The sequence below is a fragment of the Acinonyx jubatus genome, chromosome C2, assembly GCF_027475565.1.
Source record: "Acinonyx jubatus isolate Ajub_Pintada_27869175 chromosome C2, VMU_Ajub_asm_v1.0, whole genome shotgun sequence".
NCBI classification, from domain to species: domain Eukaryota; kingdom Metazoa; phylum Chordata; class Mammalia; order Carnivora; family Felidae; genus Acinonyx; species Acinonyx jubatus.
Window position 1 is genome coordinate 46,351,641 of NC_069384.1, and position 23,348 is coordinate 46,374,988.

At 37.8% G+C, this 23,348-nt stretch overlaps 1 long non-coding RNA gene across 3 annotated transcripts in view; it reads right to left on the bottom strand.

The window, feature by feature from the left end:
- LOC113604801 (uncharacterized) overlaps positions 1–23,348 on the bottom strand; it is a 304,409-nt gene that overhangs the window by 13,253 nt on the left and 267,808 nt on the right. For all 3 annotated transcript variants that reach the window (XR_003426821.2, XR_008297619.1, XR_008297618.1), the window contains one exon: positions 2,688–2,753. This is a non-coding gene — a long non-coding RNA (uncharacterized LOC113604801). The remainder of the gene's footprint in view (positions 1–2,687; positions 2,754–23,348) is intronic.

Below are 23,348 nucleotides of genomic sequence, written 5' to 3' on the forward strand. Positions count from 1 at the left end.
AATAGATCCAGAGGGCTTTGATAACAAAGACCTATTTGCAAGGAAAAGGACTTTACCAGAAGTTTTTCACATCTGAGGGAACAGCACTGTTCCTACTCCAACCCCTTCTAGCTTCCCTGTCTCACCTAAGGGAGAAAGTTAAGAAACACCTATGAAGGTCACAGTCACCACATTGAAGGATAAAGACCCACTAACAAGACTGAGAGTTAATCAGAATTAAAGAATACTTCCACTCCCGCACATTACTATCACACCAATAGGGCTCAGTACAATAATTGGATTACAGATAAGAGAGCTGCAAGACACAGTCTAAGGAAGAGTAAGTACTTAAGGAAGCTGAATGTCAACAGAGGCAGGGGAGGGGTGAGGGGAAGACACCAGAGGAATTTTAAGCCACTGACACAAACATTAACCATAGTTTGAAGCCATAGCAAACATTACATAAGGCCTAACTCACAGGCAGATCAACATAAAAGCTCATGCTAAAGGCTTCTTTGCCTCAGTTCCCATAATGTCAAATTTTCAACAGCAACAACAAGTTGCAATATATGCTAAAAGGGCAGAAAGACCACAGTCTCAAGAGACAAAGCAATCATCAGAACTAGACTTATGTATGACACAGTCGTTGGAATTGTCAGACATAAAGTTTAAACTATGATTAATATGTCAGAGTCTCTAATAGAAAAACTAGATAATGATGGGGTGCCAGGGTGGCTTAGTCAGTTAAGCATCCAACTTTGGCTCAGGTCATGATCTCACACCTGGTGAGTTTGAGCCCAGTGTTGGGCTTTGCGCTGACAGCTCAGAGTCTGGAGCCTGCTTTGGACTCTCTCTCTCTCTCTCTCTCTCTCTCTTTCTCTCTCTGCCCCTTTCCCGCTTGCACTCTGTCTCTCCCTCTCAAAAATAAATAAACTTTAAAAAAAATTAAAAAAATTAAAAACTAGATAATGACTAGCAACAGATGGGCCATGTAAGCAGAAAAGTAGAAAATCTAAGAAAGAATCGAAAGAATCCAAAACACTTAATGAAGTAAAGAATGACTTTGGGCTCATCAGTGGGCTAAACACAGTCTAGGAAATAATCAGTGAACTCGAACATAGGTCAATAGAAATTTCCCAAACTTAAATGCAAAAAGAAAACATAATGACAAAAACAGGGCAGAATATCCAAGAACTGGGATAATATCAAAAAGTATAACATGTACATAAATGTTTACTAGAAGACAGCGATAATGGAGTAGAAAAGTTATTTGAAGTACTAATGGTCAAGACCTTTTCAAAATTAATACACACCCTAAACCATAGACCAAAGAAGCTCAGAGAACACCAGCACAAGTACTGACAAAAATGAAAATAAAAACAAACCCCCAATCAAAAACAAAAAACAAAATGATAAAACAACTACACTTTGTTATGTCATATTCAAGCTGCAGAAAAGGAAAGACAAAGAGAAAATCTTTTATTTTTTTAAAAATTTTAAAGCTTATTTATTTATTTGGGGGGGGGGGAATGAGCAGAGGAGGGGCAGAGAGAGAGGGAGACAGAGAATCCCAAGCAGGCTCTGTGTCATCAGCACAGAGCCTGATGGGGGGCTTGGTCTCACGAACCATAAGTAAGCCAAAATCAAGAGTCAGATGCTCAACTGACTGAGACACCCAGGTGGCCCAAAGAGAAAATCTTTTAAAAAGTTAAAGGAAAATAATACTTTTACTAATAAAGGGGAAAAAACAACAGAGAAAAGAATTACAGTGAACTTCTCATCAAAAATTCTGCCAGCAACAAAAAGAAACAAGTGTTGTTGAGGATGTGGAGAAAGGGGTACCCTCTTACACTGTTGGTGGAAATGCAAACTAATGAAGTCATTCTGGAAAATGGTATGGAGGCTCCCCAAAAAGTTAAAAATAGAACTACCCCGGAATCCAGCAATTGCATGGTAGATATTTATCCAAAGAATAAAAAATACTAATTTAAAGGGATACATGTACCCCAATATTTATAGCAGCATTCTCAACAACAGCCAAATTATGGAAAGAGCCCAACATACATTGATTGATGAATGGATAAAGAAGATATGGTATATATATATATATACCATATATATATATATATATATATATATATATATATATATATATAATGGAATATTAGCCATCAAAAAGAATGAAACTGCCATTTGCAATGATGTGGATGGATCTAGACAGTATTATGCTAAGTGAAATAAGTCTGTCAGAAAAAGACAAGTACCATATGACTTCATTCTTATGTGGAATTTAAGAAACACAACAAATGATCATAGGGGGAAAAAAGAGAGGTAAACCAAGAACAGACTCTTAATTATAGAGAAGAAACTGATGTTTATCAGAGGGGAGGTGAGTGGGAAATGAGTTAAATAGGTGATGGGGATTAAGGAGTGCACTTGTGATGAGCACCAGGTGTTGTATGGAATTGTTGAATCACTAAATTGTACTATTGTGTAAAACTAATACAATACTGTATGTTAACTAACTGGAATTTAAATAAAAACTTAAAAAATAGAGAGAAGAATAAAATATTTAAAACGCTTAAGGGGAAAAAAAAAGACCAACCTAGAATCCCATATGCAGTGAAATTATCTTTCAAAAATAAAGGAGAAATAAAGACTTTCTCAGATAAACAAAAACGGAAGGAATTCACCACGATGATACTTACCTTGTAAGAATTGTTCAAAGAAGTTCTTCAGGGAGAAGAAAATGATAACAGGTCAGAAATTCAGATCTATATAAAGAAAGGAAGAGCATTAGAGAAACAATTAAAGATAAAACCTTCCACTTTTTTTATTCTTAATAGATCTGAAAGATAACTATTGAAAGTAATAATTGTAATAATACACTGGCAGGTTATAGCACATGGATAAGTAAAGTGAATGACAGAAATGTAATAAGGAATGGGAGGAAAGAATTGGTCAGACTTTGTCATAAGGCACTTGAATCACAAGTGAAGCAGTAAAGTATTACAGTGTGATATGAAGGTGGACTTAGACTAATTAAAATGTATATTGCAAACTCTAGCGAAACCATTAACGACATTTTAAAAGTAAGTATAATTGGTATGCCAAGAAAGGTGATAAAATGGAATGATATGAAAAGTTCAGTTAAGATGAGAGAAGGCAAAAAAGGGAGAAAACGCTCCCATAGAGACTTCTAGTTATATGTGATGGCTGGAAGAAAGTGGTAGGTAACTCTAATATTCTTTTTAGTAAAAAAATGATTGTCAGATATAAGAAGAAATGTTAGGTAACATGGAACTCCAAGTTTGCAATCCTTCTCACATAATTTTTTCCTATATTTTGCTAACTTGTTTGTATATATCTGTTCTTTAGATTGTGAGCATTCAGATTGCAAGACCTTGTACTCCATTGTGTACTCCTTTTGGGATCAGTTAAGTCTTTTTGAACTAGTTGAATGAAATGGAATTATCCAGGATATTCACAATTTACTCTCTTACTCAATTCGAAGGTAGACCCCGTACCTGGAATATGTGGATGGTTGCTGTATGGAGGCAGATAGAGATCAAGGTAAAAGAACAAACAAATGTTGGGGTACCTGGGTGGTTCAGTCGGTCAAGTGTCCAACTTCAGCTTAGGTTACAATCTCGGGGTTTGTGAGTTCGAGGCTCACATCAGGCTCTGTGCTGACAGCTCAGAGCCTGGAGTCTGCTTCAGATTCTGTGTCTCCTTCTCTCTTTGCCCCTCCCCTGCTGGCAATTTGTCTCTCTCTCTCAAAAATAAATAAACATAAAAAAAAAAAGCCTAGTAATTACAACTCCTCAAAATTTAGATCTTTTAGGTATTTGGTTTGAAGACATTTCTCAATAAAAGGATCACCTACGTATGCCACTGGTACCTCCTTTTATGGTTGGAAAGTTTTTCTTTAAGGATTTCAGTCACCAAATGTATTTTCTTCAATAGATTATAAAGAACCTATTAATCATTCAAAATGTATTTTAAACAGCAGATATTTTCCATTTATTTTCACTTACATACTTTCATCTACATCAATGAAAAAGTTTTCTCCATAGTTAAGTCTTCTATTCTTTGTCAAACATAAGGTTATTGTAAAAACACTAACAATAAATATTTCAGAAGATTTTGGTTATTTATACTTTAGTTATTTATACTTTAAAATAGAATCAATTAAATTCACTAAAAAAAAATATTTAGTGAGCATTTGCCACTGACAAGCCCCACCGTGGAATATAAAGATGAACTAGACATGAGGTCAAAAGAGGAGTTTTATACACTATTCCTATGGAATGATTGATTTATTTTAAACGTTTATGTATTTATTTTAGAGAAGAGAGAAAGAGCACAGCAGGGGAGGGACACAGAGTGAGGGAGACACAGAATCTGAAGCAGGCTGCAGGCTCCAGGCTCTGAGCTGTCAGTATAGAGCCTGATGCAGGGCTTGAACCCACAAACCATGAGATCATGACCTGAGCCAAAGGTGGACACCCAATGAACTGAGCCCCCCAGGTGCCCCTGGAATGATTTAATTTTAAATAAAACAATTGCTAATAAAATCAGAAGTTATTTTTAGTTATTCTTTTCATGAGTTTTTAGTAAAGATCAATTAGTCAATCAACAAATTTTTGTGGATTTTAAACTTTGTGTCCAACTTTAAGTATTCAAGATCTAACAAGACTGCCTGTTACTATTCTACCTTCCAGTGCATGACAGACCTTATTAAATTATCTTGGTACATTTTCAAACTGGGCTTGGATGTCCCCTTAGAATCTTTTTAAACAGCTTAAGATATTTCTCCCATTTGATTAGAATTGCCATACAAGATGAAATCCATTGTCATTCCTGGTTTAGATTAAAGAAATGCAGCAATCATGTTGTCAAAAATAAGAACATTGATTGGTAAGGTCTGGGTAAATGTGGGATCATATCCTAATTCATTTCAAGACATTTGAGGAACTATCTGGAAAAACAGAGTGTAATACAAACTAAAAACAAAATGTTTAGGGATGAGTTGTACAAGGGAAAGAACTCAAGACCGGCAAGAATGCCATAAGAAACAAACTGTACTGAATCTCATTATTCTAAGAACATTGTGATTATTGGTCTTTCCAAAAATTAAAACAAGACTGGAAAATGGTGTGCTTTGGTATGAGTAAAACCATATTTCTTCCAATGAGAAGTAAAATTCATAATTTTAATATATTATTTCTGTTACCAGAAATTATTATATTATGTTATTGGAAATTATATTATTTCTGTTGTAATAGATTTCAAAAGATACTTCCCTGCTCTCATGTATAAAATTAGACTTTAATGACTTATCGTTACCTGTGCATGTGTGAATTTAGTAACATGTCAAATATAATTCTTCAGTAAATTGAGTCTTTGTATTGGCAGTAGTATCCTGCAAAGTTAAATCTTCAACCAAATTTAAATTCTTAAGTATATCTTAAGAAACATTAAAGCATGATCTAGGATATGATTTAATTATAATATGTAGCATATAATGGAGCATGCTTATAAACTTTTGAGTGTTTCCACTGAAGACAAATAGAAAAGTTGGATAAGATTTTAAATAACTGTTTTATAGTATCAAGAGGATTGCTGAAGCTATGAAGTTAAGTGTATCTAAGATTCCAGAGAGAACAGAATCATGGAAAGATAAACTGACAGTCTCTAAAAGCTTTTTTTTTCCATGGGGCCCATATCGATCTGGGTATGGGCAAGAGATTGAAAACTCTAAATTTTGTCCTGGCAGAAAGGCACTGCCAGAGAACAGAAACTTGCAGTCTTTATGGTCTCACACTACAGTGACAATGTTAAATGCTTAAAGAATATTTTGTACTCAGTTTTCCCCTCATGACATTTGCTGATTTCTGAAGCTTCATGGGGTAAGAGGCAAAGGAGCTAAAATAAAACCACATGTGCAATGCAGAGCAGAAATTTTGGCAAACTCATGGTTCCAAAAAGACAGTGGTTTGCATTAAGGACCCATGGTGGAAGGGGGTCTGGAGAGAATAGTCTCAGTTGAACAGACTCTTAGTTGAAAACACTGCAAAGTGTTACCCAGTTAACAGGGCATTCTTAATTGCACTATGTGCAATTAACAAAGGCAGATTTAGTTTTACCAAAATTGTATCCAATATCTACTAAATTCGATCCCTGTTGGAGTAATTACTCCCCACTGTATTTGCCTACCAGAGGAAATGGTCAATTTTGTCTGAAAGAAAAGAACATCATCTGAAGCTTCTATGATTTGATATATAGGATGTTTGGAATTAAACAAAAACATGCTGGTAGATAAAGACACAGGGCCTTATGACCAAAACCAAGAGAATAAATAGAGGACAGAAATAGACACAGGTGATCCAGATATCAGGGTTCAGTGACATGAACTTCCAAACACCTATGATTAATATGCTCAAGAATAGAAAACAAAAGAAGAAGAAATAGATGAAGATATGGAAATTTTCACCAGAGAAGTAGAATGTATAAAAAGAAAAAAAATAAATTATAGAAATAAACAATTTACAATATTTAAAGTTAGCAATTAAATAGATTAGATTAACAAAGCAAAAAGCATGATTACTAAACTGAAAATAGGTAAATAAAAATATACAGATTGAAGTACAGAGAGGAAGAATGAAAAAATGCAGGAGAAAAAACAAAACACATATATGAACATAATGAAAATGTATAACATAATTTATAATTGAAGTCCAGAAGGAGAGAATGGGACAGAGATCATATCAAAGGGATGATGGCTGACAATTTTCCAAAACTAATGAAATCCATTAATCTACATATTTTAGAAGTTTAGTGAGTTAAAGAGAGGGATAATCCAAAGTATACAACCCAACTTTAAGTGTAGTATAATAAAATTGCTGAATAAGAAAATCAAGAGAAAAATTTTAAAACATTCAGATAAAACAGCTCATTATCTGAATAGTAACAATTATATGACTAACAGAAGACTTCTTGACAGAAATAAAACAAGTCTTAACAGTGAAATGAGATCTTTTAAGTATTAAAGAAAATACCTATAACCTTAAATCCTATATAAAATATAACTTTAAAAAATGGAAGCAAATGGGAGTTCCACTTCAGCTTAGACATTGTAGAAAGCTGGGCAAGAATGTCAGGTGATATTCTCTTGCACCCGAATGGGAGAAATACTCAAAGTATCTACAAAATCATAAATTTATTTTTGCATCTTAGAGAGCTAAGGTCATGAGGCAGCAAGGGCTTGGATTATCAACAATAAAAAGTTTCTAGAGACAGGACACACAAAATGTTTCACTTTGAGGACAGAAGAAGAGAAACAGATAATACTCATAAAGGTGGGTAAAAAACAACTAAAATTTTAACAAATTCTTAAAGCCCATGAGTGGGCTGACATAACAGCTGGGAATCTCTGGGATCCTAGAAATAAGGGGGTTCTGCAAACAAGGGCTATTTTTACACAGGGCCTTCTGCTAGGTGTTCATAAAAATGATTAAGGCAAGGAAAGGATTTGATCTTTTATTTATTTATTTATTTATTTATTTATTTATTTTTTAAATATATGAAATTTATTGTCAAATTGGTTTCCATACAACACCCAGTGCTCATCCCAAAAGATGCCCTCTTCAATACCCATCACCCACCCTCCCCTCCCTCCCACCCCCCATCAGCCCTCAGTTTGTTCTCATTTTTTAAGAGTCTCTTATGCTTTGGCTCTCTCCCACTCTAATCTCTCTCTTCTTTTTTTTCCTTCCCCTCCCCCATACAGAGAAAGACAGATACCTTATATTTTCACTCTTATGTGGATCCTGAGAAACTTAAAAGGCAAGGAAAGTATTTGAGAGAGCTTCCCTTAGAGGTGCAAGCAGTCATGCCAAAGTTTGAGGGGGAAAGCAGAGGTCCTTGGAGAAGCTCACTCACACTCCAGGCCCTACCTGAGCACAAAAATGGTGGTCACTTTCTACAAGGAGATAAGCACAAAGCTAACCCTTCACCTTTCTTTGATAAAAGCAGAAGCCATTTGCAAAAGGAGAAGGGGCAAAAACCTCACGTAACCAACTTGATCCTGCTTTAAAAGCAGGGAAGTTATCGGCCTCTGGAGAAGGGGCAAGTAATTATCTCATTCACCTCATCTGAAGAAAGGTGGTACTGGGGGAAAGGTCAAAAATTTGCCCATTAACACCTGCACTGATAATAGGCAAAAGAGATGTGCTTTTGGTGAAGGGCAGAATACCCAGTCCTTCCCAGAATCCTGTATGGTAGAAAGCAAAGGTCTGCTGCCATGGAGGAAGAAGTGAAAAACCAACTTGCACCCAAGATCCCTCATGAAAAAGGCAGGGTTTGAATGTCAGTTGGAAGATGGAAAGAAAATCTTGTCTATAGACCCACTCTAGCCCTTATAAAGAGTAAGAAACAGGGGTACCTGGTGGCTCAGTTGGTTGAGTGTCCAACTTTAGTTCAGGTCATGATCTCGCGGTCTGTGGGTTCGAGCCCCATATCGGGCTCTGTGCTGACAGTGCAGAGCCTGGAGCCTGCTTCAGATTCTGTCTCTCTCTATCTCTCTCTCTCTCTGCCCCTCCCCCACTCATGCTCTGTCTCTCTCTGTCAAAAATAAATAAACTTAAAAAAATTTTTTTTAATAAATAAATAAAAGAGTAAGAAGCAGAGCCTGTGTGCCACTGAGGGAGGGACAGAGAGCCTGACAAATCTCACCCCTGGAGCTCGGGCACTAAGACCCTGCCTAAGACTAAGACTAGAACAGAAGAATCAAGAAAACACACCATGAATTTTGCACCAAGTAACAAGGAAAAAGAGCATGAAGAGAGACCCTCTACCATACCGACATGCAGGGCTTACTGAAATCTGGGGTTGGAGCAGGAACACTGAGAAAGATCCTCTAGAGCTCTAGCGTCACACTAAGCAGAAGGCAGAGTGGGTCCATTGCCAGAGGATTTGAAGCCTGTGGTGCACTGAAGGTGACTATAACAATAACAAAGCCTGAGTTCAGCTGAATTACTTCTTAGATTTATTCAAACTCACCCTAAAGGCCTGACAGAGAGGATGCTTTCCTATTTCCGGGCATAAATACCATTTACCTCCACTCTTTTTATTTTTACTTTGTTTTTATTTTATGTTCAGCATTCAATCAAAAATTATGAGATAAACAAGCACAAAAATCATGTTTCATTTTTAAACAATAAAATGGTCAACACAGTCAAACACAAAGATAGTCTGAATGTTGGAACTATCAGACAAGGGCCTTAAAGATAATTCTTTAGGAGATCCAACATGGCAGAGAAGTAAGGGGACCTGAAGTTCCCTTATCCCTCAAACACAGCAGTGCCAAGGCCAAAAGACTTTGAATTCCTAGAGTCTGGGCTGCAGAGTGACAAAGACATCCCCAGGGACTCACAGGGACAAGCTGTTGGGCCATAGGTGTGTGATTACAAACTGGAAGAGATAAAACAGGCTGCATAGGCACAGAAGGGAGGGATCCCCTTCTATGGAGAGACAAAGGGAGGAGAAAGAGAGGATAAGGAAGCATAGGACAGTATCTAGACAAGAGAAAAACCTTGTACCGGGATGGAGAGGGATCCCATCTCTAACTGTGGGGCTTCCTCCGGATTGAGGCTGGCTGCCCTATTCTCACATCTGGGGAGGTGGGGAGCCAGCCTAGGGCTCAGTGGCTAGATCAGGGGTGCAGTCCACAGTAGGAGAAAGCAATCCCCTCCCTGGAGTGCTGTGGGAAGAAGGTATATAACCGTTCAAAGGACAAATATATCCAGAAGTAATATATCAGTGGTGTGGAACAGCACTCTCCAAGTACTGGGGTGCACGGAGCAAGACCCTTTAAGACATCAGGGTTTAAATCCGAGCCAACTGCCAGGGAGGTGTGGAAGTTGGTGGAGCGGGACAAACAGCCTCATTTGTGCCCTTGGCACAGTGAGGACAGCCTGAACAGAGTGGTTTGGGACATCTGGTCCATGGAGGAGAGACTGGGGTGTTGCCATTTTTCTCCCCATCACGAACAAAGTGGAGGCTCAGGACTGACAGGGGGCCCCCAGTGGAGGTGAGACCTGCCTACACCAAACCATGCCCCTTCTGCCTGGTAAGTGAGTATCTACTGGAGCGGGATTGATGCTGACAAACCAGACAGCCCCTCCTCCAGACCAGCACTGCCACTGGTTCCAAGGCACCCAGTGGTTTGCATTTTCTGATTTAATTCTTGGATAATTCTTTTGATACACACACACACACACACACACACACACACACACACACATATATATATATATATATATATATATATATATATATATATATACTTCCCCCCCCCCCCCCATCTCTCTCTTCATTTTCTACTTATTTCTTCCCTCCTCTAGCCTGGTTATTCTGGTTGTTGGTTTAAGTAGACATATTTAATTTATTCTCTTTATAACTCTTCTATATCTCCTTCTTTATTTTCCCCCCTTGCTCTAGATTAAGCTGTAGAGTTTCTCTGCCTGGTCAGTTTTCTTTTCTTTTCTTTTTCCCCAACCCTGTCATTTCTCTTTGTATGGGATAAGGCCTCTTCCATCAACAATGCCACCACCCCATTGTTTTGCTGTAACAGGTGTTTTTGTTTTTGTTTTCTTTTTTGTTTGTTGGTTTTCTTGTTTTTTTTTTCTTTTCCAGGGCTACCTCAGTGAACAAATCAAAGCACACCTAGTGGAGGGTCCAAAACATCACTATGAGTAGGGAGATAAAACAACCAGAGTCACAACAACAGAGAGCAATTAACACACTCCAAAAAACACCTCCTGAAGGGCCAGGCCCCAGGCAGAGTATGACCCCTCTTTAATATAGTGGTGCTCGCTGGTGCAGGACACATAACAAGCTTTTAAAAGACATAAGGGACAGAAAACTAGCGAAAATGATGAAATGGAAGAATTCTCCTCAAAAGAAATTCCAGGAAGAAATGACAGCTAAAGAATTGATCAAAACAGACATAAACAATATACCTTACCAAGAATTTAGAAAAATAGTCATAAGATTAATCACTGGGCATGAATAGGTGAAAAAGAAGATAAAATTATGGAAAAAGATGAAGCTGAGAAAAAGAGAGATAAAAAAATTCTGGATCATGAGGGTAGAATTAGAGAACTAACTTATTCAATGAAACAGAATACTATTCATATCATAGGAGTTCCAGAAGCAGAGTAAAGGGTGGAAGGTGTACTTGAATAAACCATAACTGAGAACTTCTCCAATCTAGGAAGGAAACAGACATGGAAATCCAGGAGGCACAGAGAACTCCCTTCAGACATAACTTGAATCAATCTTATGCACGACATATCATATGGAAACTGGAAAAATACAAAGATAAAGAGAATTCTGAAAGCAGCTAGGGACAAACGGGCCTTAATCTACAAGGGTAGACACATAAGGGTAGTAGCATACCTATCTACTTTAACTTGGCAGGCCAGGAAGGAGTGACAGGAAATTTTCAATGTGCTGACAAGGAAAAATATGCAGCCAAGAATCCTTTATCTAGAAAGCCTGTCATTCAGAATAGGAGAGATAAAGGTTTTCACAGACAAACAAAAACTGAAGGAATTCATCACCACTAAACCAGCCCTACAAGAGGTCTTAAGGGGGACTCTGAGTGGAATGTTGCAAAGACCACACAGGACCAGAGGCATTGCTATAAGCATGAAACCTACAGATAACAAAAAGACTCTAAATCCATATCTTTCAATAATAACACTGAATGTAAATGGACTAAATGCTCCAAAAAAAGGACATAGGGTTTCAGAATAGATAAAAAACAAGACCCATCTATTTGCTCTCTACAAGAAACCAATTTTAGACCTAATGACACCTTCAGATCGAAAGTGAGGGAATGGAGAACTATCTATCATGCTACTGGAAGTCAGAAGAAACCTGGAGTAGCCATACTTACATCAGACAAACTAGATTTTAAACTAAAGGCGTAACAAGAGATGAAGAAGGGCATTATATAGTAATTACAGGGTCTATCCACCAAGAAGAGCTAACAATTATAAATGTTTATGCACCGAATACAAAGCACCCAAATATATAAAAAACAATTAATCACAAACATAAACAATCTTATTGGTAAGAATAAGGTAATTGTAATAAGGTGGTAATTGCAGGGGATTTTAATACTCCACTTACAACAATGGATAAATCATCTAGACACGGGATCAGTAAACAAGGGCCCTGAATGATACATTGGATCAGACGGACTTGACAGATATATTCAGAACTTTTCATCCTAAAGCAGCAGAATACATATTCTTCTCAAGTGCACATGAAACATTCTCCAAGATAGATCACATACTCAGTCACAAAACAGCCTTTCATAAGTATAAAAGAATTGAGATCATACCATGCACATTTTCAGACCACAATGTTATGAAACTTGAAATCAACCCTGGAAAAGGTTTGGAAAATCTCCAAATTCATGGAGGTTAAAGAACATCTTACTAAAGAATGAATGGGTCAACCAGGTAATTAAACAAGAAATTAAAAAATATATGGAAACAAATGAAAATGAAAACACAAAAGCCCAAACCCTCTGGGATACAACAAAGGCGCAGTCCTAGGAGGAAAATACATTGAATCCAGGCCTATCTCAAGAAACAAGAAAAATCCCAAATACAAATCTAACAGCACACCTAAAGGAACTATAAGCAGAACAACAAAGAAACCACAAGGCGAGCAGAAGTGAAATAATAAAGATCAGAGCAGAAATCAATATAGAAGCCAAAACAAAACAAAACAAAACAAAAAAAAAACCAGTAGAACAGATCAATGAAACTAAGAGCTGGTTTTTTGAAAAAATAAACAAAACTGATAAACCCCTAGCCAGATTTCGCAAAAGGAAAAGAGAGAGGACCTCAATAGAAAAAAATCACAAATGAAAATGGATTTATCACAACCAATCCCTCAGAAAAATAAGCAATTACCAGAGAATACTATGAGAAATTCTATGCCAACAAACTGGATAACCTGGAAGAAGTGGACAAATTCCAAGACACCCACAAACTACCAAAACTCAAATGGGAAGAAATAGAAAATTTGAACAGATCCATAACTAGTGAAGAAATTGAATCAGTTATCAAACATCTCCCAACAAACAAAAGTCCTGGGCCAGATGGATTCCCAGAGGAATTCTACCAGAAATTTAAAGCGGAGATAATACCTATCCTTCTGAAGCTGTTCCAAAAAATAGAAACAGAAGGAAAAATTCCAGATGCATTCTATGAAGCCAGCATTACATTGATTCCCAAACCAGACAGAGACCCCACAAAAAAATGAGAATTACAGACCAATATCCCTGATGAACATGGATGGATGCAAAAATCTCAACAAAATACTAGAAAATCAAATTCAACAGCATATAAAAAGAATTATTCAACATGATCAAGTGGGATTCATTCCTCAAGCTACTGGGCTTGTTCAATATTTGCAAATCAATCAATGTGATTCATCACATTAATAAAAGAAAGGATAAGAACTATATGATCCTGTCAATAGATGCAGAAAAAGCATTTGACAAAATACATCTTTTCTCAATAAAAATCCTCAAGAAAGTTGGGACAGAAGGAACATACCTAAATATTATAAAAGCCATATATGAAGAACCCACAGCTAATATCATCCTCAATGGGGAAAGACTGAGAGCTTTCCCCCTGAGATCAGGAACACGAGAGGGATGACCACTCTCATCATTGTTGTTTAACATAGTGTTGGAAGCCCAAGCATCAGCAATAAGACAACAAAATGAAATAAAATGCATCAAAATTGGCAAAGAAGAAGTCACGTTCACTTTTCCCAGATGACATGATACTCTACATGGAAAACACAATGGACTTCACGAAAAGTCTGCTAGAACTGATACATGAATTCAGCAAAGTCGCAGGGTACAAAACCAATGTACAGAAATTGGTTGCAGTTCTATACACCAATAATGAAGCAACAGAAAGAGAAATCAAGAAATTTATTCCATTTACAACTGCACCAAGAACCATAAAATGCCTAGGAATTAGCCTAACCAAAGATATAAAAGTTCTGCATGCTGAAAACTATAGAAAACTTATGAAGGAATTGAAGAAGATACAAAGAAACGGAAAAACATTCTGTGTTCATGGATTGGATGAATAAATATTGTCAAAATGTCAATACTACAAAGCAATCTATACATTCAGTGCAATCCCAATCAAAATTGCACCAGCATTCTTCTCAAAACTAGAAAAACAGTCTTAAAATTTGTATAGAACCACAAAAGACCCCAAATATCCAAAGTAATATTGAAAAAGAAAAAGCGGGAGGCATCACAATCCCAGACTTTAGCCTCTACTACAAAGCTGTAATCATGAAGATGGTATGGTATTGGCACAAAAACAGACACATAGGTCAATGGAATATGAACCCAGAGTTGGATTCAGAAATGTATGGCCAACTAATCTTTGACAAGGCAGGAAAAAGTATCGGAAAAGGACAGTCTCTTTAGCAAGTGGTTCTGGGAGAACTGGACAACAACATGCAGAAGAATAAAACTAGACCACTTTCTTACACCATACATAAAAATAAACACAAAATGGATGAGAGACCTAAATGTCAGACAGGAAACCATCAGCACCCTCAACCTAAAGCAGGCAACAACCTCTTTAACCTAGGCTGCAGCAATTTCTTGCTGGATACATCTCCAAAGGCAAGGGAATTAAAAGCAAACATGAACTATTGGGACCTCATCAAGATAAAAAGCTTCTGCCCTGCAAAGGAGACAATCAACAAAACTAAAAGGCAACTGATGGAATGGGAAAAGAAATTTGCAAATGACATATTGGATAAGGGTTACTATCCAAAATCTATAACGAACTTACCAAACTCAACACCCAAAAAACAAATAATCCAGTGAAGAAATGGGAAGAAGACATGAATAGGCGTTTTTCCAAAGAAGACATCCAGATGGCCAATAGACACATGAAAAGATGCTCAATGTCACTCCTCATCAGGAAAATACAAATCAAAACCACATTGAGATACTACCTCACACCAGTCAGAGTGGCAAAAATGAACAACTCAGGAAACAACAGATGCTGGTGAGGATGTAGAGAAAAGGGAACCCTCTTGCACTATTTGTTGGAATGCAAACTGTCAATTCCAGTTGCTCTGGAAAAGTGAGGAGTTTCCTTAAAAAAATTAAAAATAGAACTACCCTATGACCCAGCAATAACACTGCTAGGAATTTATCCAAGTTATATGGGAGTGCTGATGCACAGGGGCACATATACCCCAATGTTTATAGCAGTGCTTTAAACAATAGCCAAATTATGAAAAGAGCCTAAATGTCCATCAAGTGATGAATGGATAAAGAAGATGTGGTTTATATATACAATGGAATACTACTTGGCAATGAGAAATAATGAAATCATGCCATTTGCAGCAACGTGGATGGAACTGGAAGGTATTATGCTGAGTGAAATAAGTCAGCCAGAGAAGGACAGATATCATAGGTTTTCACTCATATGTGGATATTGAGAAACTTAACAGAAGACCATGGGGGAAGGGGAGGTGATGGGGGGAGTTATAAACAGAGAGGGAGGGAGGCAAGCCATAAGAGATTCTTAAATACATAAAAGAAACTGAGGGTGGATGGTGGGTGGGGGAAAAGGGAAAATGGGTGATAGGCATTGAGGAGGGCACTTGTGGGGAGGAGCACTGGGTGTTGTATGCAAGCAATGAACCAAGGGAACCTACACCAAAAATCCAGAGCACACTTTACACACTGTATGTTAGCCAATTTGACAAGAAATTATATTCAAACATTTTTTTTAATTAAAATAAGTCTTTAGTATATTAAAGGATGTAGTGAAAAAGGTGAATACTAGGCATAAACAGGTAGAGAGTACGAGAACAGAAATGGAAATTAACAAAAACATAAGAAATAACAAGTGTTGGTGAGGATGTGGAGAAAAAGGAACGCTTGTGCACTGTTAGTAGAACGGCAAAATTGGTGCAGCCACTATGGAAAATAGTATAGAGGTTCACCAAAAATTAAAAATAGAATTACCATATGATCCAGTAATCCCACTAACAATTACTTACACAAAGAAAAGAGAAACATTAATTCAATAAGATAATACGCAACCCTATGCCTACTGCAGCATTATTTATAATAGGCAAGGTATGGAAGTAATCCAAATGTCCATTGATAAGTGGATGAATAAAGATGTGTTATTTACACATACAGTGGAATATTACTCCACCATAAAAAACAATGGGATGGAGGAGACTCTCAGAAAATGGTGGCGTAGGAGGACGCTGGTCTCACCTCGTCCTACTGATCATTTATATTCCACCCACATCTGCCTAAATAAGTCAGAAAACCGCCAAAAGACTAGCAGAATGGACTATCCAGAGTCAAGCCTTGACAAGAGGCACATGGAAGAGGGTAGGAAGGGCAAAGAGGCAGTGCATGCTACACAGACAGGTGGGAGTGAGCCAGGGTGGAGGAGTGGCAGCCCACCCAGCAAGGCAGAGCCCCCAAGTCTGGCTTGCAAAAGCAGAGGGGCTGGACTCCCTGAGTTCTGACAGTCAGAGGGACTTAACGTCTGGAATGTTAAAAGTCAACAGCTCTGCTCTCAGAGAGCTGGGAGGGCAAGAGTATGCCAGGAGGGAGAGTTATTGAGTCCTGAAAGACAGAGCTCGGCTCAGCATGGGGAACAAAGGCCCTGGCAAGCACCATTCCCCTCTCCCATCCCCCAGCCAAAATTCCAAAGGGAACCAGTTCTGGTCACCAAACTTGCTTGCATCCTGCAAAGGCCCAATGCTATGCTTCCGTGGATCCATCCCTCCGATGGGCCTGCCTCCCTCCTGGTGCTGCAGTGCCCCTCCCCCAGGAGACCACCAACTGCAAAGAGAGCTAAGTCTGCCCCACCCACCTCTGTGCACCTTGCAGATCCACCCTGGCTAGTACATCCTTGGCAAGATCCCTTTGAAGCAGCACCACAAGCCTGGAAGTGTGCAAGTAGCCCAGAAAGAGGCCACACCACTCCACAGTGAGTCCTGCCTCTGGGAGAGGGGAAGGTAGGGTGCATACCAGCCTGACTATTGCCCGAGCAGTGGGCTGGAGCAGACATCAGGTCTGACTGTGGCCCTGCCCACAACACAAGTTTCTCTGGACAGCACAGGGGAAGTGCCCTGCAGTTTGGAGCTACCACAGGGACTATCCAAGATGACAAAACAGAAGAACTCTCCTCAAAAGAAACTCTAGGAAGTAGTGACAGCTAACGAATTGATCAAAACTGATTTAAGCAATATAACAGAAGAAGAATTTAGAATAATAGTCATAAAATTAATTGCTGGGCTTGAAAAAAGCATCAAGGACAGCAGAGAATCTATTGCTACAGAAATCAAGGGACTAAGAAATAGTTATGAGGAAATAAAACATTCTATAAATGAGGTACAAAATAAAATGGATGTGGCCATAACACAGATTGAAGAGGCAGAAGAGAGAATAGGTGAATTAGAAGATAAAATTATGGAAAAAGAAGGAGCTGAGAAAAAGAGAGATAAAAAAAATCCAGGAGTATGAGCGGAGAATTAGAGAACTAAGTGATGCGATCAAATGGAACAATATCCATATCATAGGAATTCCAGAAGAAGAAAAGAAAGAGAAATGGGCTGAAGGTGTACTTGAACAAATCATAGCTAAGAACTTCCCTGATCTGGGGAAGAAAAAGGCATTGAAATCCAAGAGGCACAGAGAACTCCCTTCAGATATAACTTGAATTGATCTCCTGCACGACATATCATAGTGAAACTGGCAAAATACCAGGATAAAGAGAAAATTCTGAAAGCAGCTAGGGATAAACAGGCTGTAACCTACAAAAGGAGACCCATAAGACTAGTGTCAGACCTATCTACTGAAACTTGGCAGGCCAGAAAGGAATGGCAGGAAATCTTCAATGTGATGAACAGAAAAAAATATGCAGCCAAGAATCCTTTATCCAGCAAGTCTGTCATTCAGAAGAGAAGGAGAGATAAAGGTTTTCAGATAAAACTGAAGGAATTCATCACCACTAAACCAGCCCTACAAGAGATTATAAGGGGGATTCTGTGAGTGAAGTGTTGCAAGGACCACAAAGTACCAGAGACATCACTACAAGCATGAAACCTACAGACATGACAATGACTCTAAACACATATCTTTCAATAATAACACTGAATGTAGATGGACTAAATGCTCCAACCAAAAGACATAGGGTATCAGAATGGATAAAAAAAAAACAACTATTTGCTGTCTACAAGAGACTCATTTTAGTCCTGAGGACACCTTCAGATGGAAAGTGAGGGGATGGAGAACTATCTATCATGCTACTGGAAGTCAGAAGAAACCTGGAGTAGCCATACTTATATCAGACAAACTAGACTTTAAATTAAAGGCTGTAACAAGAGATAAAGAAGGGCATTATATAATAATTACAGGACCTATCCAGGAAGAGCTAACAATTATAAATGTCTATGTACTGAATACGGAAGCCCACAAATATATAAAACAATTAATCACAAACATAAGCAACCCCATTTATAAGAATGTAGTTACTGCAGGGGACTTTAATACCCCATTTACAACAATGAATGGATCATCTAGACACAGGATCAATAAAGAAACAAGGGCCCTGAATGATTCATTGGATCAGATGGACTTGACAGATATATTTAGAACTCTCATCCCAAAGCAACACAATATACTTTCTTCTCGAGTGCACATGGAACATTCTCCAAGATCACATACTGGGTCACAAAATAGCCTTTCATAAGTATAAAAGAATTGAGATCATACCATGCACAGTTTCAGACCACAATGCCATGAAACTTGAAATCAACCACAGGGAAAAGTCTGGAAAACCTCCAAAAGCATGGAGGTTAAAGAACACCCTACTAAAGAATGAATGGGACAACAAAATAAAAATACAACAATCCAAATGCCTTGGGATGCAGCGAAGGCAGTCCTGAGAGGAAAATACATTGCAATCCGGGCCTATCTCAAGAACAAGAAAAATCCCAAATACAAAATCTAACAGAACACCTAAAGGAACCAGAAGCAGAACAGCAAACATACCCCTAACCCAGCAGAAGAAGAGAAATAATAAAGGTCACAGCAGAAATAAATAATATAGAATCTAAAAAAACTGTAGAGAAGATCAATGAAACCAAAAGTTGGTTTTTTGAAAAAATAAACAAAGTTGATAAACCTCTAACCAGGCTTCTCAAAAAGAAAAGGGAGATGACCCAAATAGATAAGATCATGAATGAAAATGGAATTATTACAACCAATCCCTCACAAATACAAGCAATTATCAGAGAATACTGTGAAAAATTATATGCCAACAAATGGGACAACCTGGACGAAATAGACAAATGCCTAAACACCCACACTCTTCCAAAACTGAAACAGGAAGAAATAGAAAACTTGAACAGACCCATAACCAGAGAAGAAATTGAATCAGTTGTCAAAAATCTCCCCAAAATAAGAGTCCAGGACCAGATGGCTTCCTAGAGGAATTCTAGCAGACATTTAAAGCAGAGATAATACCTATCCTTCTCAAGCTGTTCCAAAAAATAGAAAGGGAAGGAAAACTTCCAGACTCATCGTATGAAGCCAGCATTACATTGATTCACAAACCAGACACAGACCCAGCAAAGAAAGAGAACTACAGGCCAACATCCCTGATGAATATGGATGCATAAATTCTCAATAAGATACTAGCAAATAAAATTCAACAGCATATAAAAAGAATTATTCACCATGATCAAGTGGGATTCATTCCTGGGATGCAGGGCTGGTTCAACATTAGCAAATCAATCAATGTGATACATCACATTAATAAAAGAAAGGATAAGAACCATATGATCCTGTCAATCAATGCGGAAAAGGCATTTGACAAAATTCAGCATTCTTTCTTAATAAAAACCCTCAAGAAAGTCGTGATAGAAGGAACAAACTTAAATATCATAACAGCCATTTATGAAGAGCCCACAGCTAATATCATCCTCAATGGGGAAAAACTGAGAGCTTTCCCCCTGAGATCAGGAACACGACAGAGATGTTCACTCTCACTGCTGTTGTTTAACATAATGTTGGAAGTTCTAGCATCAGCAATCAGACAACTAAAGGAAATCAAAGGCATCAAAATTGGCAAAGATGAAGTCAAGCTTTCACTTTTTGCAGATGACATGATACTATACATGGGAAACCCAACGGACTCCACGAAAAGTCTGCTAGAACTGATACATGAATTCAGCAAAGTCGCGGGATACAAGATCAATGTACAGAAATCAGTTGCATTCTTAGACACTAATAATGAAGCAACAGAAAGACAAATAAAGAAACTGATCCCATTCACAATTGCACCAAGAAGCATAAAATACCTAGGAATAAACCTAACCAAAGATGTAAAAGATCTGTATGCTAAAAACTATAGAAAACTTATGAAGGAAATTGAAGAAGATACAAAGAAATGGAAAAACATTCTGTGCTCATGGATTGGAGGAATAAATATTGTTAAAATGTCAATACTACCCTAATCTATCTACACATTCAATGCAATCCCAATCAAAATTGCACCAGCATGCTTCTTGAAGCTAGAACAAGGAAACCTAAAATTTGTGTGGAACCACAAAAGACCCTGAATAGCCAAAGTAATATTGAAGAAGAAGACCAAAGTGGGAGGCATCACAATCCCAGACTTTAGCCTCTACTACAAAGCTGTCATCAAGACAACATGGTATTGTCACAAAAACAGACACATAGACCAATGGACTAGAGTAGAGACTCCAGAATAGGACCCACAAAAGAATGGCCAACTAATCTTTGACAACGCAGGAAAGAATATCCATTGAAAAAAGAACAGTCTCTTTACAAGTGGTGCTGGGAGAACTGGACAGCAACATGCAGAAGACGGAAACTAGACCACTTTCTTACACCATTCACAAAAATAAACTCAAAATGGATGAAGGACCTGAATGTGAAACAGGAAACCACCAAAATCCTAGAGGAGAAAGCAGGAAAAACCTCTCTGAATTCAGCTGCAGCAATTTCATACTTGACACATCTCCAAAGGGAAGGGAATTAAAAGCAAAAATGAACTATTGGGACCTCATCAAGATATAAAACTTTCACACTGCCAAGGAAACAATCAACAAAACTAAAAGGCAACCAACGGAATGGGAAAAGATATTTGCAAATGACATATCAGACAAAGGGCTAGTATCAAAATTCTATAAAGAACTCACCAAGCTCCACACCCAAAAAACAAAGAATCCAGTGAAGAAATGTGCAGAAAACATGAATAGACACTTCTCTAAAGAAGACATCCAGATGGCCAACAGGCACATGAAAAGATGTTCAATGTCACTCCTCATCAGGGAACTACAAATCAAAAGCACATTCAGATACCAGCTCACGCCAGTCAGAGTGGCTAAAATGAACAAATCAGGAGACTATTGTTGCTGGAGAAGATGTGGAGAAATGGGAACACTCTTGCACAGTTGGTGGGAATGCAAACTGGTGCAGCCACTCTGGAAAACAGTGTGGAGGTTCCTCAAAAACTTAAAAATAGATCTACCCTATGACCCAGCAATAGCACTGCTAGGAATTTACCAAGGGATACAGGAGTGCTGATGCATAGGGGCACTTGTAGCACAATGTTTATAGCAGCACTTTCAACAATAGCCAAATTATGGAAAGAGCCTAAATGTTCATCAACTGATGAATGGATAAAGAAGATGTGGTTTATATATACAATGGAATACTACGTGGCAATGAGAAAGAATGAAATATGGCCTTTTGTAGCAACGTGGATGGAACTGGAGAGTGTTATGGTAAGTGAAATAAGTCATACAGAGAAAGACAGATACCATATGTTTTCACTCTTATGTGGATCCTGAGAAACTTAACAGAATACTGTAGGGGAGGGGAAGGGAAAAAAAAAGAGAGGGAGGGAGCCAAAGCATAAGAGACTCTTAAAAACTGAGACCAAACTGAGGGTTGATGGGGAGGGGGGGAGGGAGGGGAGGGTGGGTGATGGGCATTGAGGAGGGCATCTGTTGGGATGAGCACTGGGTGTTGTATGGAAACCAATTTGACAATAAATTTCATATTAAAAAAAAATCCAAATCTCTTCATTTCAGTCCCTCTTAAAAATTCTTTAAAAGTTTCCTTTAGTTTTCTTGGTAAGGATCAAATCTTTAACACAACCCTACATTCCAGACTCGTGTTGGGCATTCTGATCCTTGAAAATGGTGATGCCTTTATTCAATGCCTCTGTCTAGACTATTCTTCTGTCCTCTCCTCAACCAACTTGTACTTATCTTTCAGATCTCCACTCAGAGCTGTTTCTCAACAACTGACTAAGTCACGTCCCTTTGCTATGCTCTGAAAAGCACTCTGTAATTATTAATTATATCACATCACAGATGTAATTACATCTGGAAATTATTTCAATAATTTCTATTTCTATCCATTCTTTTAAGCTTCTTGTAAGTAAGGACCCTATTTGTTTTGCTCACCATTATAGTCAAAGAACTTGACAGAGCGCCAGGCACATAAGCGGGCCCCCAGCAATTATCTGTTGAATAAATGATTAAATGTAAGAATTCTTGCTTTAAGGAAAATATTGGACACTTGTTTGCATAATTTAAAACTGAAAGATGATTAGAAGGAAATTTAGAATGATAAGTAATAATAAACAGGCTATGAGTCAGAGAAAAATGTTGAAAAGCAAAGAACATGAAATAAAGACACATGCACAATATTTTACTTCTAGACTTATCTATTAAAAGATTATTATAGTTGTGTGAAAAAGATGAGCATCACGTGTCTGTTTTACATGTCTCTATTCAATAATTCTATAGCTGTTGAAAATAACTTTTTAAATTGCATTCCAAATGACAGACTTTAAACAATAATATTTTCTCTGAAACAAAGCCAGGAGATTTTACATCACAGATGTCCATGTACCCAAAGAATCATTGTGCAGAAACTAATTCCAAAACATTCCCCTTTAAAATTTGCTTACGCATTTCCTTATGTAAACAAAGTGAAGACAGTCCAACATAAGAGAAGAATGAGAATGTTGCCACATTTTTCAAGTATACAACATCTGTTTTTTCATTCTGTGGCATTTCAGCTAGCCTAAAGAAAACCTCAGGGAGAAAACTATAAATGGTATACCCCATGCACACACACTTAATAATGACCAGCACACATGGAAGCTGTAAATTTGAGAAGAAAATCAATGTTTCCCATTGAAACTAGTCTAGCCAGAGAA